The sequence below is a fragment of the Triticum dicoccoides genome, chromosome 3A (genome assembly GCF_002162155.2).
Source record: "Triticum dicoccoides isolate Atlit2015 ecotype Zavitan chromosome 3A, WEW_v2.0, whole genome shotgun sequence".
Taxonomy (NCBI): Eukaryota; Viridiplantae; Streptophyta; class Magnoliopsida; order Poales; family Poaceae; genus Triticum; species Triticum dicoccoides.
The window spans coordinates 312,940,415-312,958,790 of NC_041384.1; the positions used below are offsets into that span (position 1 = coordinate 312,940,415).

At 44.4% G+C, this 18,376-nt stretch overlaps 1 long non-coding RNA gene across 1 annotated transcript; it reads left to right on the forward strand.

The window, feature by feature from the left end:
* The first annotated feature begins 15,804 nt into the window (after positions 1-15,804).
* On the forward strand, positions 15,805-17,197 carry LOC119271549. Its single transcript, XR_005134595.1, has 3 exons — positions 15,805-15,875; positions 16,645-16,709; positions 17,134-17,197. It is a non-coding gene; the product is annotated as an uncharacterized LOC119271549 (long non-coding RNA).
* Positions 17,198-18,376: the final 1,179 nt, after the last annotated feature.

The window sequence follows — 18,376 nt, forward strand, 5'->3', positions numbered from 1 at the left end:
GCTACCTCCCTCCGGCGCCGGCCAGCACGACGCCACCTACCTGCGCCATCCCGCCCAACACCAACCGGCCTCGTCCACCTCCACATCGAACGACGCCCCTACCACCTTCCTCGGCGCCTGGAGCCCACCAGCCGCCGTCCATCGCGCCCCAGCCCGCCTCGCGCCGTCCTCGTCCCTCCCGCGACGCCCCACCCTCGCCTACGCCGGATCTGACCCGGCGAGCGCGACTGTCGAATCCCCGAGACACCTTCTCCACCCCGGTGTGAATCCACGTTGTCCTCACCCGACCGTGCCTACGCTGGATCAAACCATGAGCTCCACGACGCGCCACCGCCCGACCTTCTCCATGGCGCGGGATTCCACCTCGTGCAGTTTGGCCGCCAAACTTGGAAGTGCGTCAGGTTGCGCGATGCGGTGCGGCGGCGCATGGCCGTGTAGTTCGCGGGCACCACGGGCCGCCTCACCTCTACCTCCATGGCCGCATCCTCAACCAGCGGCTCCCTCCCCTCGTCGTCGGCCACGGCACCGCAGCCTGGGATCATGGCAGTGTAGCTTGGCGACCATGGCAGTGAAGCTCGGAGGCACTCGTGATGTGGTTCAGTGCTCACGGGCTTGCAAAATTGGGCGTTTTTTATGTGCGGATGGAAATTCATTATCACAGAGTGTAGCTTCAGTTTGGGCGAGTCATGCGTGCGATCATGGTGTGCAGAGGCGCGGCAAGTAGTTCGCTGGGCGCCACGGCGCTGTTCACTTCCTTTTCTCTCTTTTCAAAAACAAAGTGTTGAGGCTCGTCTTGTGTGCAGGTCCCTATGTTCATATTGGCATGTGTGTGATAATCATCCCTCTGTGTATCTGCAGTTCGCTATGTTCTCCAGCTAGCTCAACTACTACTCGTCAGCGTTGGCTGCCTCCTGTTGGCCAAATGAAGGAGGAGCGGTTTTCAGCCCACCCGTCGCCGGTGTGCAGTTCGTGTGTGCGTGGTCTAGCCCAACCACGGCATGATCCTCTCCATTCTCCCAGGTAATTTATTTCCCCCAATTTCACCTCACTTCCTGTAGAGAGGCTACGTATAGCATCTCAACCTCTTAGTTAGACAATTTGGTGCTATCGCTCTGGAATTCAAATTAGATGCTTGGTGCTTCACATTGATTCTTTTCTTAATCCTCTGAAATCCTCAATGTATGTGCAAGTATGAGTAGTATACAATGAGTCGGTATGTATAGTGTTTTTGGTGTTTGGTGCAATAGTAACATGTGTTTCTTCTCTTCTATATACATGCATCGACTTGGCCAATGACGGCGTGAAGTGCGGCCAACGACGACTTGCAGTATGGCCAATGATGGCGTGCAGTGTCGCCACCAGCAGCACCTCAGACGTGGGGGCCGTGCCATGCTCCTCCAGTCTGCCGGAGACGCGAAAGGAGCAGCTCCGCCGCCAACAGTCGCGGCCTCCAACCTCCTGTACCTTCGAACTAGCCGACCCCCCCTTCTCCACCTGCTTCGTCCGCTTGCCGGTCAGCTGGTCTCCAACTTGCAGAGATGTAGTATGATTAGGCGTGCCATGCGGTTTAGCTGTGCTCTTCTACACTTCACTTATTTCGTGATTTATGAAGAGAAAAAAATGCAAATGAAGTTTGCTATGGTTTGCTATTGAGGTTCATTTTACTCAGTTTTGCAAGGAAAAAGATGAAGTGATACAGTCCTATTGGATGCCCCATTACTCAAATTTGTTGTTGTTGAAAAGTGCACTTCATTGGTTCATTGTAAAATCCGCAGTTCATTACCGCGATTCGGCTGGTGGAGATTGCAGATTCTGTATGCTATAAAACTCCTCTGTTGTCCACTTGGTAAACACAATACAAAAAAGGTCTCAAAATGAAGCTCGCTTCTATATTAGATGTAGTTCACTCGCTCAGTCCCTACGGTCCACTCGCTTGTTCAACATGTGTAAAAAATTAATAAGTATGAAAAAAAGACAACAAGAACTCATGAGGTTCACTTTGGGAAGTTTCATGGTCCACTCTCGTTCGGAAAAAAAGTTGAAAAAAAGACAACAAAAACTTGTGCGAGAAAGTTTATGTCTGACAAAAAGAAATCATGAAGTTCACTTGACTGTCTGCTGTAGTGCGATTTTCCATTTGAAGCAGTGCATTCTTCTGTCCGATGAAAGGTCCACTTGCTTGGTCAACACACGTAAAAAATTAATAAGTATGTAAAAATACAACAAAAACTCATGAGGTTCACTTTTAATAGTGTTGCGGTTCATTTTCGGGAGTGTTGCGGTCCACTCTCGTTCAAAAAAAAGTTGAAAAAAAGACAACAAAAACTTTTGCGAGAAAGTTTATGTCTGACAAAAAGAAATCATGAAGTTCACTTGAGTGCCTGCTGCAGTGCGGTTTTCCGTTTGAAGCAGTGCGTTCTTCTGTCCGATGAAGTACACACGATGATTTTGGTCTCGCGAAAAACAGTGCCCGCTTTTCGGTAAATTTAAATTTGCTCTTAAACCGTAAGGAATTAGAGAGAGTGTTCTACATGAAAAAGTTGTGTCTCGTCGATATCTTTCCAACGGCATATAATTTGAATCATTTCGAAAACCAGTTTGTAAAAATTTCACAAAAAACGGCCGCTGCCACTCGTCGTCCGCTGCACGATTTTCAAAATTAAATTAAAACTGTAAGGAATCTCAAAACTATTTCTACATATGAAAGTTGCGCCTTGTCCATAGCTTTCCAACGACGTATTACACGCCTCGTTTTGACAAACAGTTCAAAAACTAGAGCAAAAAAAGTACCGAAAATTGCAAAAATTTCAAAAAAAAAAAGGAATTTCGTGATTTAGTAAATTCGAAACTGCTCTTAAACCGGAACGAATTAGAGAAAATAATATATATGAAAAAAATGCGCCTCGATGATATATTTCCAACGGCGTATCATTTACCTTATTCCGATGAGCGGTTTAGAAAAAATCATGAAAATACGCTCGTTGCCACTCGTCATCCGCCGCACCATTTTTGAAACTGCTCTTAAACCGAGAGGAATCTCGAAAAGTGTTCAACATGGCGAAGTTGCGCCTAATCAATAGCTTTTCAATGGTATATTATACGCATCGTTCCAATAAATGGTTAAAAAATTAGATCGAAAACAGTACCGGAAAAACACTGCGTGCAGTTTTTTCGACACGAAGTTCACTCGTGTGAGTACTGCAGCACACTTGGTTCGAACAATGATGTGCACTTGCATTGAGCTTGCAGTGTGGAAGTGTTATCAGAATAGCTATTCTGGTAATATTATCAGAATAGACCAGCTATATATATATAACATGTAAAGTAAAAAAGCGACGCGGCAAGTGGTGTACAACCTCTTTGGCGAAGCCATGTAGATCTCGGCATCATTGGGTTGGTCACTGAGGATGCTGCGGCTGATGTGGCAGCCGGAGGAGGGGAAGAAGATCTTAGGTGCCTGGAGATGGAGCCAAGGGTACTGCTCTGCTGTGATGGATGGTTTCGTCATTGGAACATCTCTAGTGAGGTATACGACGGCGAGGCTGAAGCAAGACAAGAGAGACAACATTAACCCTAAATGGTATTCTAATAGCATCGATAGATGATGTAAAATACATAACCAAAAAGTGATAGATGTAAAATACACCAGCCGCTCATCTCTGAACTTAACTGTCGAAACTGAATTTAACTGTGAAACTGAATTTTACTGTTCAAACTGAATTTTGCCGTCGAAACTGAATTTTACTGTCGAAACTGAATGCACTAGTAGCAGAAAAGCAGTGCACTAATAGTTTTGGCCGCTCGAGCACTAGTGGCAGAGTAGCAGTGATCTAAATCGGTAGCCGCTCCAGCAGGGACCGTACTACCAGAGAGCACCGGGGCAGAGCAGCAGCATCACCCAGAGTAGCAGCGCGTGCGAGAACCGAGGCGGCTAGTTGTCACGCCCAGTATGCAACTCTGCCTAAAGGAACTCGAAGGTCCCACCAAGGATAGAACCGCATATTGACACGCTTTTGCAAGGTGGATATCATTACATCCTACCATTACATAATAGTTGGGGATACATACAAAGGGCATACAAATGCCGCAATAATACATCAAACATCAATACCTATACCTGCAACTGTTGTTGTAGCAATCTGTGAGCCACGAGGACTCAACAATCCCATTACCATGGGTATCAAGACTAGCAAAGCTTAATGGGTATGGAATGGGTAAGTGGGCAGGTTGCAGCAAGCGACTAAGCATTGTATGGTGGCTAACTTATGTATACCAGACTAAGATGAGAAACTACGCACAGTCGCAAACTAGTAATGATCAATAAGTGATCCTGGACTACTTACATTCAAACATAACCCAACCATGTTCTCCTCTCGAACTTCCCTGAAAAGAGACAATCACGGTTATGCACGCGGTTGGTGTATTTTAATTGAGTTTACTTCAAGTTCACTACAACCGCATATTAACAAATTCCCATCTGCCACATAACCACGGGCACGGCTCTCGAAAGTTTAAACCCTGCAGGGGTGTCCCAACTTAGCCCATGACAAGCTCATGATCCGTGGAGACAAGCCTCCATCGTGGGACCCTCCGATCAGACTCGGAATCCCGATGCACAAGACATTTCGACAATGGTAAAACAAGTCCAGCAAGACCTCCCAGTATGCCGACACCATGATAGTAGCCCCGCGTATCTCGTCTCAGGCCATGATCGGATTGTCCAAACTTCCGGTAGGCCAAAATAACAGAGTTTCCCCTGGCGGCCACCTGCGGTTGACAGGTTTGGACCAACACTCATGAGGAGCACTGCCCCGGGGGGTTGATTAAGAATCCTCGGGGTCAGGAAAGTCCATATGCGAGTTTTAGTTGTTATTAGGCAAATGGTAAAACCAATGTTGGGCCTTGCTGGAAGAGTTTCATTCAAAGCGAACTATCAAGAGGGGCCCATTAACCCTCATCGTGTTAGGGACGCAAAATCAAGGAACATAACACTGGTATGATGGAAACTAGAGTGGCAAGAGTGGAACAAAACACCAGGCATAAGGCCGAGCCTTCCACCGTTTACCAAGTATATATATGCATTAATTAAAATAAGAGATATTGTGATATCCCATGAAATCCATGTCCCAACATGGAACAACCTGCAACTACACCTGCAACTAGCAACGCTATAAGGGGGGCTGAGCAAAACGGTAACATAGCCAAACAACTATTTGCTAGGGTGGTGAAAAAGGTTAGAGGCTTATCATGGCAATTGGGAGGCTTGATAAACAAGTGGTAGGTAGCGCGACAGAGCGATAGCATTGAGACAACTAGCATAGCAAAGATAGTAGTGAGATCCAAGCTGACGGTCATCTTACCTGAAATCCTGCTAGGAGGAAGAATGAGTCCATGAAGAAGACGAACCCACGTAGACGAACCAAGCGTAGTAGAACGAATCCTCACGAATGCAACGAAACGAAGACTATCGAGAAGAAGCACAACCGGAGAGAAGAAAACAACATAGTAAACACACTAGCATAAACATGGCATGATGCACAATCAAATATGATGCATGTCCGGCTTAATGAGGCATGGCATGGCAAAGTGCAACAAACATTACTACAAATTAAGTGGAGCTCAATATGCAACGAGTTGCATATTGACAAAATACCACATTAAATTATGTAGTTCACTCTCGGTTATGCTACACATCAATATTAAATGTGGTTAAGCATGGCAAGAGGTGAAACATAAATAAACTACCTATTTAGGCAAATTTAAATGAGGCCGGAAATAACAAAAAACAATTTTGGAAAATCCCCATATGAATATTTCAAAGTTAGTATTGTTCTTCCCTAAACCATATTTTATTGTTGTTAAATAATAAGATAAAGTGCACTATGTTAGTCTATCCATTTCCTTACTCCATTTACATATAAAGTTTATTAAATTTGGAGCTACAATTATTAAGTTATGGAATAAACCATTTTAACGTGTCATTATGCAAATTAAATGCAAACAACAAGTTTAATCATTTTATCATGGATGAATGATGCATATTATGAAAGTAGAGGAAAAGCTGAGCAATTTACATATATACAATGATTAAATCCGATGCACGGTTATTAAGTTACATGCACTGCAAAAATAATGGCATTACTGTAAATATGCAAAAGAAAGTAAAACAACAGGGGAACACGGGCTCAGTCAGCCACTGTCAATGACAAGTGGGGCTGTAGAGTGGTCAATCGAGTCAATGAGGACCGGTCAACAGGGCTGTGGGGCCAAGGCGCCATACACACAGAGGAAAAGGGGCTAAGGGAAAATGAGGAGGCTGGGATTCGATCCCAGGTCTCCTAGGTGGAGGTGCAAGATGTGCTTGTGCATTGGAAGGGGTTTGGATCTAGAATACACGGCACATACATGCATGCGTTGTTAACCAGATGAGCTACAATGGAACTCTGCTAAGAAATGCCTTATGCCCAAGATGAACCATATCCTAGCGTTGATCTAACGAAATTGAAAACAGAATCAGAGATGGCTTTGCTTTGTGGCCGTGGCTGGACAAAAACGATCAGCGGAACTTGCTGATGTAGCAAGGGTGAGTGTGCATTTGGAAAAACTGAAACAACAACAAAAAAATGAAAAAGGGAGGGAGCCGGTTTTGAACCCACGACCTCATGGATGGATGCACCACCACTAGCCACTGCGGTAGCTGCTAGGTGCTTGTCATAGAAGTAGAAACTCATGATAAGAACATCTAGAAAGGACGACCTTGGCCCTCCATGGTCGCACAGAGATCGCCAACAACGATGGCGAGAAAAGCAGCGGTGGTTGAGGCTAGAGAGCAGCGGCGGGGTTGTGAACCTTGCATGTGCGGGGCTGCTCGAGCACGAGGTTGAGCTCGTCTCGGGCACGACAAGGCATGGGCTATGGTGTTGGGTGAAGAGGCTACGCGGGTATGCATCTCGGACGTGGGACATGACCTGCGGGTGCTGTGCAGGAGAGGCAAGGGACAAGCTTGAGCTCGTTCCCCTGGTCGGCCATGGTGGACGGCCTCGGGTTTGCGCGGATCGACAGAGATGCGGATAAGGAGACCGGAGAGAGAGATGAGGAGGAGCGGAGCCTCACCGCGGATTTTGGCGACGTCGTGGTTCAATAGGAATGCATTGGAGATGGCGGGGAAGCATGCTGAACGACGGCGGTGGACTTGGCGGGGCTTCGGGTCCATGAAGCAGAGGAAGCAGGGGAAGAAGACATCGAGGAGGAGGTCAATCCGTGGCTCGAATGGGTGCTTGCGAGGCTGAGGAAGATGCGGAAGGAGAAGGCCAGGCCGGGCTGATCAAGTCGAAGAGGAGCTCGGCCTCCTCTTGGCCATGGTGTCGGCGGGCGCATGGGACCTTGACGGCGGCGAGGGCCGGAAAGGATAGAATGGATAGAGGAGGAGGTCTAGGGCACCGGGGCCGTCTTATAGGGAGGCCAGGGGTCCCTCTGGCCATCAAATCGACCCGACTATCGATGTGGCGTCCATGGGTGCCCTGCCATACAGAAGAGGAAGACGATCCCCATGAGTTTGTTGCTGGTGGGCGGCTGAGGTGATGGAGGTAAGTGAGGTGGGCTGGTTGAAGGGAAATGACCCAGGTGGCTTTGGATAAGGTGATGCCTTTCCTTTTCTTTTAATTCTGCCCATAAATAGACAGCCGCCAAAAGGGAAAAGGCCAGGTATATTAGAGATGAATTTGAAAGAAGTGAGAATATTTCTAGACTCCTGCTATTATGAAGGATTTGAATAAATTGGTTTGGGCATTTTTAAGGACAGAAAAATAATTCAAGTTTGAATTAAATTCATACTTGAGCCATCTTTGAATCCAACCAAATCAAGTCCAAAAGAGATGAAAATTGCCAGAGAGGGTGTAGGCATGGTTTAAGATTAATAGGGAAACAATGGACATTTATGGAGGAAGGGAAAATGTCACTTGCCAAAAGAAAGGAAGAAGGAAGAGGTGAGGATGCATTGCATGTTTTGAGAGATAGATGGCCAGGAGTGATGCACACACCCATCACAACAAGATGACTATGACAATGCACATGATGGGCATGGGGAATGTAATATGACAAGAAGCACAATGCAACAATTATGACCATGTTGCAACAACATAGGGTGGCAAAATACAATATGACAATGATGGGCATGGCATGAAACAAACAAAGGAACAAATGCAAAACAAGATGACAATGGCGAACACACCAAGACCAAGAAACAAAACACAAGGATGGCATGGCACTATCATGACACATGGCAACAACTGAAACACAAGAGACACCGACAATAAATGGAAGGCAATTGGAGCATCGGTCTCGACGTGTCACAACACTCCCCCACTAACAAGAGAACTAGTCCTGAGATCTTAGGAACGAGACGGAAGGGGAATAGGCAGAACAAAGTTGCTTGTTGGACAAATGAGTGAAACAGAAGAACCTTGAGAGGTTAAACAATACAAGGAAAGAATACAACAAAGAAGAACGACATTGAAAACACTCCGTTAGAAAAGAGGAACACGGAACATTACGAGAACCTTGTAAGTGGAAAGACATGAAATAAGAGCTCAAGGAACAAGGATGAATTCGAAACCACCCCGGTTAAAAAGAGATAGAAAAGGAATAAGAATGAAAGAATTCGGATAGTGTCCGAGTGGAAAAGGAAAGCAGAAATTGGCAAGAAAAGGACTTCAAAAGAGGACTTGACACTCCGGTAAAATAAATAAGTGAGGATTAAACTAGAAGATGGGCGAAAAGAGCAACATCACACTGCCTCCGGAACGGAAGAATAGAAGGTAAATCATTGGAAGGAAATGAAATGGGAAAACAAAAGACAACTTCCACCATGATTGAATTGAGAAGCATCCTTGCAAGGAAGGATTGAACAGAGTTGTTGGAAATTTAACAACGGAAAGAATAAGCTTGTTGTGGGCTTACAGAAAACATCACGAAATTATGCGGTGGTAACCGACCACAAACCGAAATGATTGATTGCTAGAGAGGATTAAAAAGATGCTAAACAACACGTCCAAAGACAATGGAGAATTAGTTGCACTTAGAAATGCAAGAAGAAGAATACTTGAGCTCCTCCAACAACACTTCAAGAATGAAATGAATCTCGATGAACCACCATGTAGAACCTCCATGAAGAACTCTGGTAAGAAAAGAAATGGTACAAAGGAAGTGAAGGTTGAAAAGAAAAAGAATTAAAGCATTGCAATGATTAGATGGAGCTTTGTGACAATATAACCGAGGAAAACTTGGAACTCCGGAAAAGAAAAAATGAGCAACTTAGAACCGAGAAATTGATATCGCGAACAAACTCCGGAAGAAGTAATTAGATCACTTGTATGAAACAATAATAAGGATTACCTTATGCGTATCCTTCACCATCTTAAATTGATGACAAGTAATGGATTTGGCATACTACTTACTTGTGTTGGAAAAGATAAAAAGAGATGTAGCGCAAAATTTGGGAAGGTCTTCATGACACACCGGTAGGGTTGGAAAGAACTAATGAATTGATATGATAACAAAGGAAAAGGAATCTTGAACAAACCAACGTGAGAATTTGAAAATGGATGAAGACAAAGAATTTCTCGCCGGGAAGAATTAGAACAAGCACGAAGATACTTGAAGGAATTTACAGACAATAGAACGAAGAGATCGCGAACTGATTAAAGAATACATGACAGACGCGCCGGGATAATTGGATAATGATAGCTGGAATGTGAGGATGAAGAATTCTTGTGGAATGATGGCCTCCGATGAAACAAAACGGAAAACAACTCCTGACATACTCTAGATGGGTAAGAAAAGAATTCTTGATGATCGGAACAAAATAAGAGAATACCAACAAGCTAGCACCACGAATCTCTGAGAGAACGAACAAGATTTAGAGGAAAACTCTTCTTCAGTCTTCAAATGTTGAGAATGACGATGAGAAACACCATGAAGAATTTGGAGATACTCCGGAAGAATGAAAATCGAAGAGGTTGAGCCAACAATGAAAATTATTGGAAATCGATCTTGGAAAGGCATCTGACTGATGAAATTCATTCTTACGTCAAACTGAAAGAATAATTTGAGAATAGCTCCGAGAAAATTAGAAGAGTCAGGTAAGATCCTGGGAAAAGACCTGTGGGTTAGGGCCCACTAAAAAGAAACACCGTTGGAAAGGATTGTTGGAGAGAGAGCTGATGCACCGGAACAACTGAAAGACTTGAATGAGGTGATAACCTCGAATTAATTGAATGCACACATGATTCTTCTAAGATGTCTTCATCACTCCGGAACGATTAAAATGGCGAGAGGTGAACGAGCAAGGGGAAACATTTCAGTCAAGGAAAAGAATGTGATCAACCTGAAAAATTTGAATTGAATCCACCAGAAAGAAAAACAAGACAAAACAATGATGAACTTGAATAGAATTCACCGGTTGAAATAATTGAGGAAAGGCTGAAGATGCTCCGTAGGAATGAAATTGATGCTCGAATAGAGGCTCAGAATCCGGGAAGAAAAGGGGTGGGAGGGCAGGAAAACAAAGGCAAGTTGGAATGGGGAACTGATGAATAACTTGAAGAGAAAAGCACGGGTTGAAATAATTGAGGAAAGAGTGCAAAGGCTTTGCACGAGTAGGGTGGAGACTCAATTGCGGACTCCGGCTCCGAAAAGAAAAAGGGTGGGCGGGTGGGAAAAAGAGAGACTACTTCAACGGGGAAACCACATCGTTGAGAAAGGACTGAGGACTGATCTCGCAAAAGACCACGAGGGTCGAATAACTCCAAAAGAATTGTGCCGGATGAAAAGAGCTGACATCGCAACGAACAAAAACTAACCGCGTGACCCTAAAGAAAATTTGAAGGGGAAGAGGAGCAAGTCAAAGCACCTACGTCAAGATTTCTCACCAGAGCGACGAAGGGACTGAGGAGTAAAAAGAATTCCTACTCTCTGATATAACTATACTTAGAAAAGTTTTTCTTCTAGACTCGAGAATGGCCAACTACAGACAATGAAAGGGGGCTCCTATGGTCGGTCGAGGCTCTGATACTAACTTGTCACGCCCAATATGCAACTCTATCCTAAAGGAACTCGAAGGTCCCACCAAGGATAGAATCGCATATTGACACGCTTTCGCAAGGTGGATATCATTACATTATACCATTACATAACAGTTGGGGGTACATACAAAGGGCATACAAATGCCGCAAGAATACATCAAACATCATACATGAGAACAACATCCGACTACGGATGAAACACAAATAGAAACTCAAATGACATCCACCCAGCTAGCCCAGGCTGCCGACCAGGAACCTGTCCCAAGATCGATGAAGAAGAAGAACTCCAAAACAAGTAAACATCGCTCTCGCGTAATGATCATCGCATTACCTGTACCTGCAACTGTTGTTGTAGTAATCTGTAAGCCATGAGGACTCAACAATCCGATTACCATGGGTATCAAAACTAGCAAAGCTTAATGGGTATGGAATGGGTAAGTGGGGAGGTTGCAGCAAGCGACTAAGCATTGTATGGTGGCTAATTTACGTATACCAGAGTAAGATGAGAAACTACACAATTGTCGCAAACTAGTAATGATCAATAGGTGATCCTGAACTACTTACGTTCAAACATTACCCAACTGTGTTCTCCTCTCTAACTTCCCTAAAAAGAGACAGTCATGGTTACGCACACGGTTAGTGTATTTTAATTGAGTTTACTTCAAGTTCACTACAACCGGATATTAACAAATTCCCATCTGCCACATAACTGTGGGCACGGCTCTCGAAAGTTTAAACCATGTAGGGGTGTCCCAACTTAGCCCATGACAAGCTCATGATCCACAGAGACAATCCTCCATCGCGGGACCCTCCGATCAGACTCAGAATCCCGGTGCACAAGACATTTCGACAATGGTAAAACAAGTCCAGCAAGACCTCCCGGGGTGCCGACACCCTGATAGTAGCCGCATGTATATCGTCTTAGGCCATGACCAGATTATCGAAACTTCGGGTAGGCCAAAATAACAGAGTTGCCCCTGGCGGCCACCGGCGGTTGACAGGTTTGGACCAACACTCATGAGGAGCACTGGCCCGGGGGTTGATTAAGAATCCTCACGGTCCGGAAAGTACCTATGCGAGTTTTAGTTGTTATTAGGCAAATGGTAAAACCAATGTTGGGCCTTGCTGGAAGAGTTTTATTCAAAGCGAACTGTCAAGAGGGGCCCATAAACCCTCATCGTGTTAGGGATGCAAAATCAAGGAACATAACATCGGTATGACAAAAACTAGGGCGGTAAGAGTGGAACAAAACACCAGGCATAAGGCTGAGCCTTCCACCATTTACCAAGTATATAGATGCATTATTTAAAAATAAGAGATATTGTGATATACCATGATATCCATGATATCCATGTCCCAACATGGAACAACCTGCAACTGCACCTGCAACTAGCAACGCTATAAGAGGGGCTGAGCAAAGCGGTAACATAGCCAAACAACGGTTTGCTAGGATGGTGAAAAAGGTTAGAGGCTTATCATGGCAATTTGGGAGGCTTGATAAACAAGTAGTAGGTAGTGCAACATAGTGATAGCATCGAGACAACTAGCATAGCCAAGATAGTAGTGAGATCCAAGGTGATGGTCATCTTGCCTGAAATCCCACTAGGAGGAAGAATGAGTCCATGAAGAAGACGAACCCACGTAGACAAACCAAGCGTAGTCGAGCAAATCCTCACAAATGCAATGAAACCAAGACTATCGAGAAGAAGCACAACCGAAAAGAAGCAAACAACATGGTAAACACACGAGCATAAACATGGCATGATGCATAATCAAATATGATGCATGTCCGGCTTAATGAGGCATGTCATGGAAAAGTGCAACAAACATTACTACAAATTAATTGGAGCTCAATATGCAACGAGTTGCATATTGACAACACACCACATTTAATTATTTAGTTCACTCTCGATAATGCTACACATCAATATTAAATGTAGTTAAGCATGTCAAGAGGTGAAACATAAATAAACTACCTATTTTGGCAAATTTAAATGAGCCCGAAAATAACAAACAACAATTCTAGAAAATCCCCATATGCATATTTCAAAGTTGGTACTGTTCTGCCCTAAACCATATTTTATTGTTGTTAAAAGGTAAGGTAAAGTGCATTGTGTTAATCAATGCATTTTCTTACCCCATTTACATATAAAGTTTATTAAATTCGGATCTATGGTTATTAAGTTATGAAATAAACCATTTTAACATGTCATTATGCAAATTAAATGCAAACAAGAATTTTAATCATTTTATCATGGATGAATGATGGATATTATGAAAGTAGAGGAAACGATGAGCAATTTACATACTCCCTCTGCTCTGAAAGAATTGTCGTTGGGAGTTTCTAGTGCAATTCCCATTGCGTTACGACAATTCTGTCGTTTCCGAAACTACCCTCCCACTCTCTCGCTCGCTCAGCTCAGCCACTCGCTCGCTGGCACCTGAACCCCTAGCTCACCGCCTCCGGTGCCTCTCCATCGCATGCGTCGCCGGCGCCTCTACCCTGCACACAGCGCCTCCGCCTCTCCCTCTCGCGTCGTTGCCGCCTTTCCATGTTGCCATATGCCGTCGCCTCTCCCTCTTCAAGATTTAATTTTTACTCCGGCGGCTGGACCTAAAGTGCAACTGCTCCACCTTCCTCAGGGTGGAGGGGATCTCCGATGAATGGATCTGAAGCGCGGCTGCTCCACCTTCCTCATGGTGGCGGGGATCTCCGGCTCGCTGCGCAGGGGAAGGGCCCGACCGCCGGCGGCCGCTGCGGGCACAAGGGGAACTGCATTTGCGACATTGTCAGCGTCGGTGTCCCAGGGACAGGGCACGGCGGCACGCATTGTGGGCCCATGCACAGGCACACCATGCTGTTGCCGCCCTCCGCCAGCGCGCCGCTGGCCGACAGGAGCAGCCACACCCACGCGGCCACGACAAGCAGGACCGTCGGCGACGGGTTCGTGTAGTCCTGCGAGGACCGCGGCGTGTGGGATGCCGAGACGAGTTGCCGGAGAAGGAGTCTTCGACTACCTCACGTCCGCCGCTGGCCTGCACATCAAGTAACCCACCCGCCGCTGGCCTGCACATCATCAAATAAATTTCTGTAAATTTTAGAGATGATGCATGAAGTTTTGTACTTTGAAAGTTTACGAGTACACTGGATAAATTTCTGTAAATTTGTGAGTACTACTGCTTGTAGGGCGTGTACTCTGAAAGTTTAGGAGTAGATGATGCATGCAACTGCTTATGATAAATGTCAGTAACCATTGTGCTCGTGTGTTCATTGTGCCTTTGGCTTAAAATGATTACTACTCCTAAACTTTTAGAACATAACCTTGCAGTGTTCAGTAATGGAATAAAAGTTTAGGACTATCTGGAGTTCATTATGCTTGTGTGTTTATTGTGCACTACTGTTGTGGCAGTAGGAGGAGACTGAGCACCGTGTGGTGTTGGCGCCGATTGAAAATCACCAGCGAGTCCTACTTCAACTGCGATGCAATTTTGGCCTCACTTGCCGTCCTCCCTCTCTTTTTCTTTTGTGAGAGCAAAAATGCATTTCAGTTTTGAGTTTGCTCTGCGTTGTGTGTGTGAGAGAGAGAGAGAGAGGGGTACCATGGTGGCCAGCTTTAAGTTGTCCTGTGATTTTGTTTCCACCTGAATGTGCTATATGAACACTTCCTTGTTGTTTGTATACACCGTCGAGTCGAATTGCCTAACTTCTGAATGTCTACATGACCATTCTTTGCTTCTGTCAATGAAAATCAGTGTTAGCAATGTTCAGGTTTTTACCAATGTGTCCTGAAAATAAAAATTCATTTAGTGAGCACATTTGCTAGGAGTACAACACATGCCAATGTTCAGTTTTGCCAATTTTCAACTTTGAGAGGGAGTACTCCATTTAGTGAGCACATTTGTTGGCTTGCAATAAGAGGATTAGCAGTAGTTCAGATTCTCAGTATCTTCTCTGTAGGAGTAGTTTCAGTTAATTAAGTGAAATTTTCTACTCCTCTTCTGTAGGAGCATCTTCTTGCTCTCTTATCTCTTCTTATCTCTTCTTTCTATCTTCTTATCTCTCCTCTCTTCTCTTATCTTATCCTCTCCTCTTTTTAGATAATTTTAATTAACTTGAAATTAAACCTTTTCTTTTAGTTAAGTCTAAGTTAAACATTTTTAGTTAATTAAACATTTTCATCCACATCTTCTGCAGGTGGAGTGAAGTTGAGGTTTGGGAGATCCATTTTCTCCTAAAGATATGAATATGTAAGATGAAGTAGAAGTAGAAGTACAAGAAGAAGAACATATAAATTCAGTCTATTTACTATCAATTGGTGTCTGTTTACTGTCAAAGCAAGAATGACAATTCAAAGGGACATCATGCTGAGGTGTACAAAGGACAGCTTGCTAATGGATAGTTTGTGGCAATTCAAGCTTACTGTATCCTGAAATTCAAGCTTACTGTATCCTTATTTAACTGGAGTACAATGTTGTAGCTTCACTTGTCTTCCAGTCAAATACTCATGTACTCCAGCTTTAACTGGAGTAGACCCCAACTTAATCATAATCAATTGTTGCCTATGGTGCTATATTAGTTCCACCAAGTTGATGGTTTCGTTAAGTTGCATGTATCCCGAATTCAAGTAAATTAAGTTGCCTGAACCAAGTTGAGTATTTAACTTTTTTTTGAAAAGGGGGATAACCCCCGGCCTCTGCATCAGAATGTTGCACGGGAAGCCGAGGCGGGTAAGCACCGCTGGTGGCTCTGCTGGGGCCGCCTTGGCGATGCCTATGCCAAGACCTTCTACCTCGGTGAGCCCCTCGCTCTGCAACTCTGATTTAAAATGGGTTCTCTGATCCAGTACTGTGGTTCGATGAGTAGTTCTTGATTCAGTACGGTAGTTCGATGAGTAATTTTCTGTCCGGAGATGATGAGCAGAGCATAAAAATGATTGCTTATCTATATACTGCTGCTGATGTTGTTTAAAAGGCTCAAGGTCTTCTTTAGTTAATTAGGAGTACTTTAGTGTAGGAGTATTCCAGATTTAGTGTAGTAGTAAAATTAACTGAATCCTTTTTTAGTTAATTAAAATTAACTAAATTCTTGCTTCTCTCTTCTTTTTCTCTTCTCTTACATTAGTTCAAGATCTTCTTCAGTTAATTAGGAGTATTGTAGGAGTAAAATCTTGCAAAAGACCAAATCAGATTTAGCACTTGCAGTAGTATGGCACTTGTACTAATATTTCTGTTTACTCCCGTTAATATTGTTAGTGTTTAATTCTGTTAATATTGCTAGTGTTTACTCATTTCAATTAGTGCTAATGTCTACTCCATGTCAATATTGCTTTTACTGTGATGGTCATCTTATTTGAACCTTAAGGCTTTGTGCACCTTATTCGAACTTTCAGAAACCAGTTTAATTTTCTTAGGTGAACTCATAATATGACAACTTTTTTCAGAAACAACACCCTTTTCAGTACATCAATTCCGCCTTTTCTTGTCAAGAAACAACACCCTTTTCAGTACATCATCTGCAAATTTGATTCACTTAGTGTTACTCCTAACTGAATTCGTTTGGCAGTGTGAAAGAAAGAGAACTCGAGCCAAGGTGATGGTGATGGAAATGAATGAAAGAAAGAGAAGCTGGTAAGGTAACCTACGTACCATTTTCAAACCAAGACTTCTTTTTTGGGAAATTCAAACCAAGACTTTCTGTTTTGTGACTGGTCTTTCTATTTTGAAATTGCGTCTGGCTGAATTTTCTTAACTGTAATTCTGTTGGTGGGGACACTCAAGATACTGTAATTTTGTACCCACACCTAGCGAGAATGTACAGTGTATACTACTCCATTACCAAAACATTTTGATATCCCGATTGACTGATTTCCTGAGTGAGCGTTTTCAAAACTAGTAGATCATGATCTTGATACCAATATACTGCTAGTATTCCATTACCAAAATATTTTGATATCCCGATTGACCGATTTCTTGAGTAAACGTTTCCAAACTAGCAGATCATGATTGAACGTTTCCAAAAATAACATGATCAATTAACATGAACAATTTGAAGGAGTGCCTACCACAAAGATGAGCAGAAGCAGGGGAGTTCGCTGGGACGGAGGCGCTGGTGGCCGTGGAGGAGGTGGGGGCGGAGGAGGAGTTGAGCGCTAGCCAGGGCTAGGCGGGGCAGGAGGTGAGCGCTGGCCTGGAGGAGCCCGAAAGAGAAGCAGGGGCGATGAGGGGCTTGGCAGAGGGCCAAAGAGGAGCGCTGCCCTGGAGGAGCCCGGCGGAGGGGCAAAGAGGAGTGCTGGCCTGGAGGAGCCCAGCTAAGGGGCGCTGGCCTGAAGGAGCCTGACAAAGGGGCCTGGAGCAGCCCTGCCTCGCGGATGGAGGAGGAAGATGATTTGATTTCAAACTAGGGGTATTTCTGTACTTCTGTACATTTTCATCTGGTTGGAGAGAACTTCCAACGACAATTATTTCGGAATGGAGGTAGTATATGACATGTTTAAATCCGATGCACGGTTATTAAGTTATATGCATTGCAAAAATAATGGCATTACTATAAATATGCAAAAGAAAGTAAAACAACAGGGGAGCATGGGCTCGGTCAACCACTGTCAATGACAAATGGGGCTGGAGGGTGGTCAACCTAGTCAATGAGGACCGGTCAACATGATTGTGGGGCCAAGGCACCATACACATAGAGGAAAAAAGGGCTAAGAGAAAATGAGGAGGCTAGGATTCAATCCCAGGTCTCCTGGGTGGAGGTGCAAAGAGGATTGCTGGCCTGGAGGAGCCCGGCGGAGGGACGCTGGCTTGGAGGAGCCCGACAAAGGGGCCTGGAGCAGCGCTGCCTCGCGGATGGAGGAGGAAGATGATCTGATTTGAAACTAGGGGTATTTCTGTACTTTTGTATGTTTTCACCTGGTCGGAGAGAACGCCCAACGATAATTGTATCAGAACGGAGGGAGTATATGACATTTTTAGATCCGATACACGGTTATGAGTTATATGCATTGCAAATATAATGGCATTATTGTGCTCGGTCAGCCACTGTCAATGACAAGTGGGGCTGGAGGGTGGTCAACCGAGTCAATGAGGACCGGTCAACAGGGTTGTGGGGCCAAGGTGCCATACACATAGAGGAAAAAAAGGGCTAAGAAAAAAAATAATGGCATTATTGTGCTCGGTCAGCCAGTGTCAATGACAAGTGGGGCTGGAAGGTGGTCAACCGAGTCAATGAGGACCGGTCAATAGGGTTGTGGGGCCAAGGTGCCATACACATAGAGGAAAAAAAGGGCTAAGAAAAA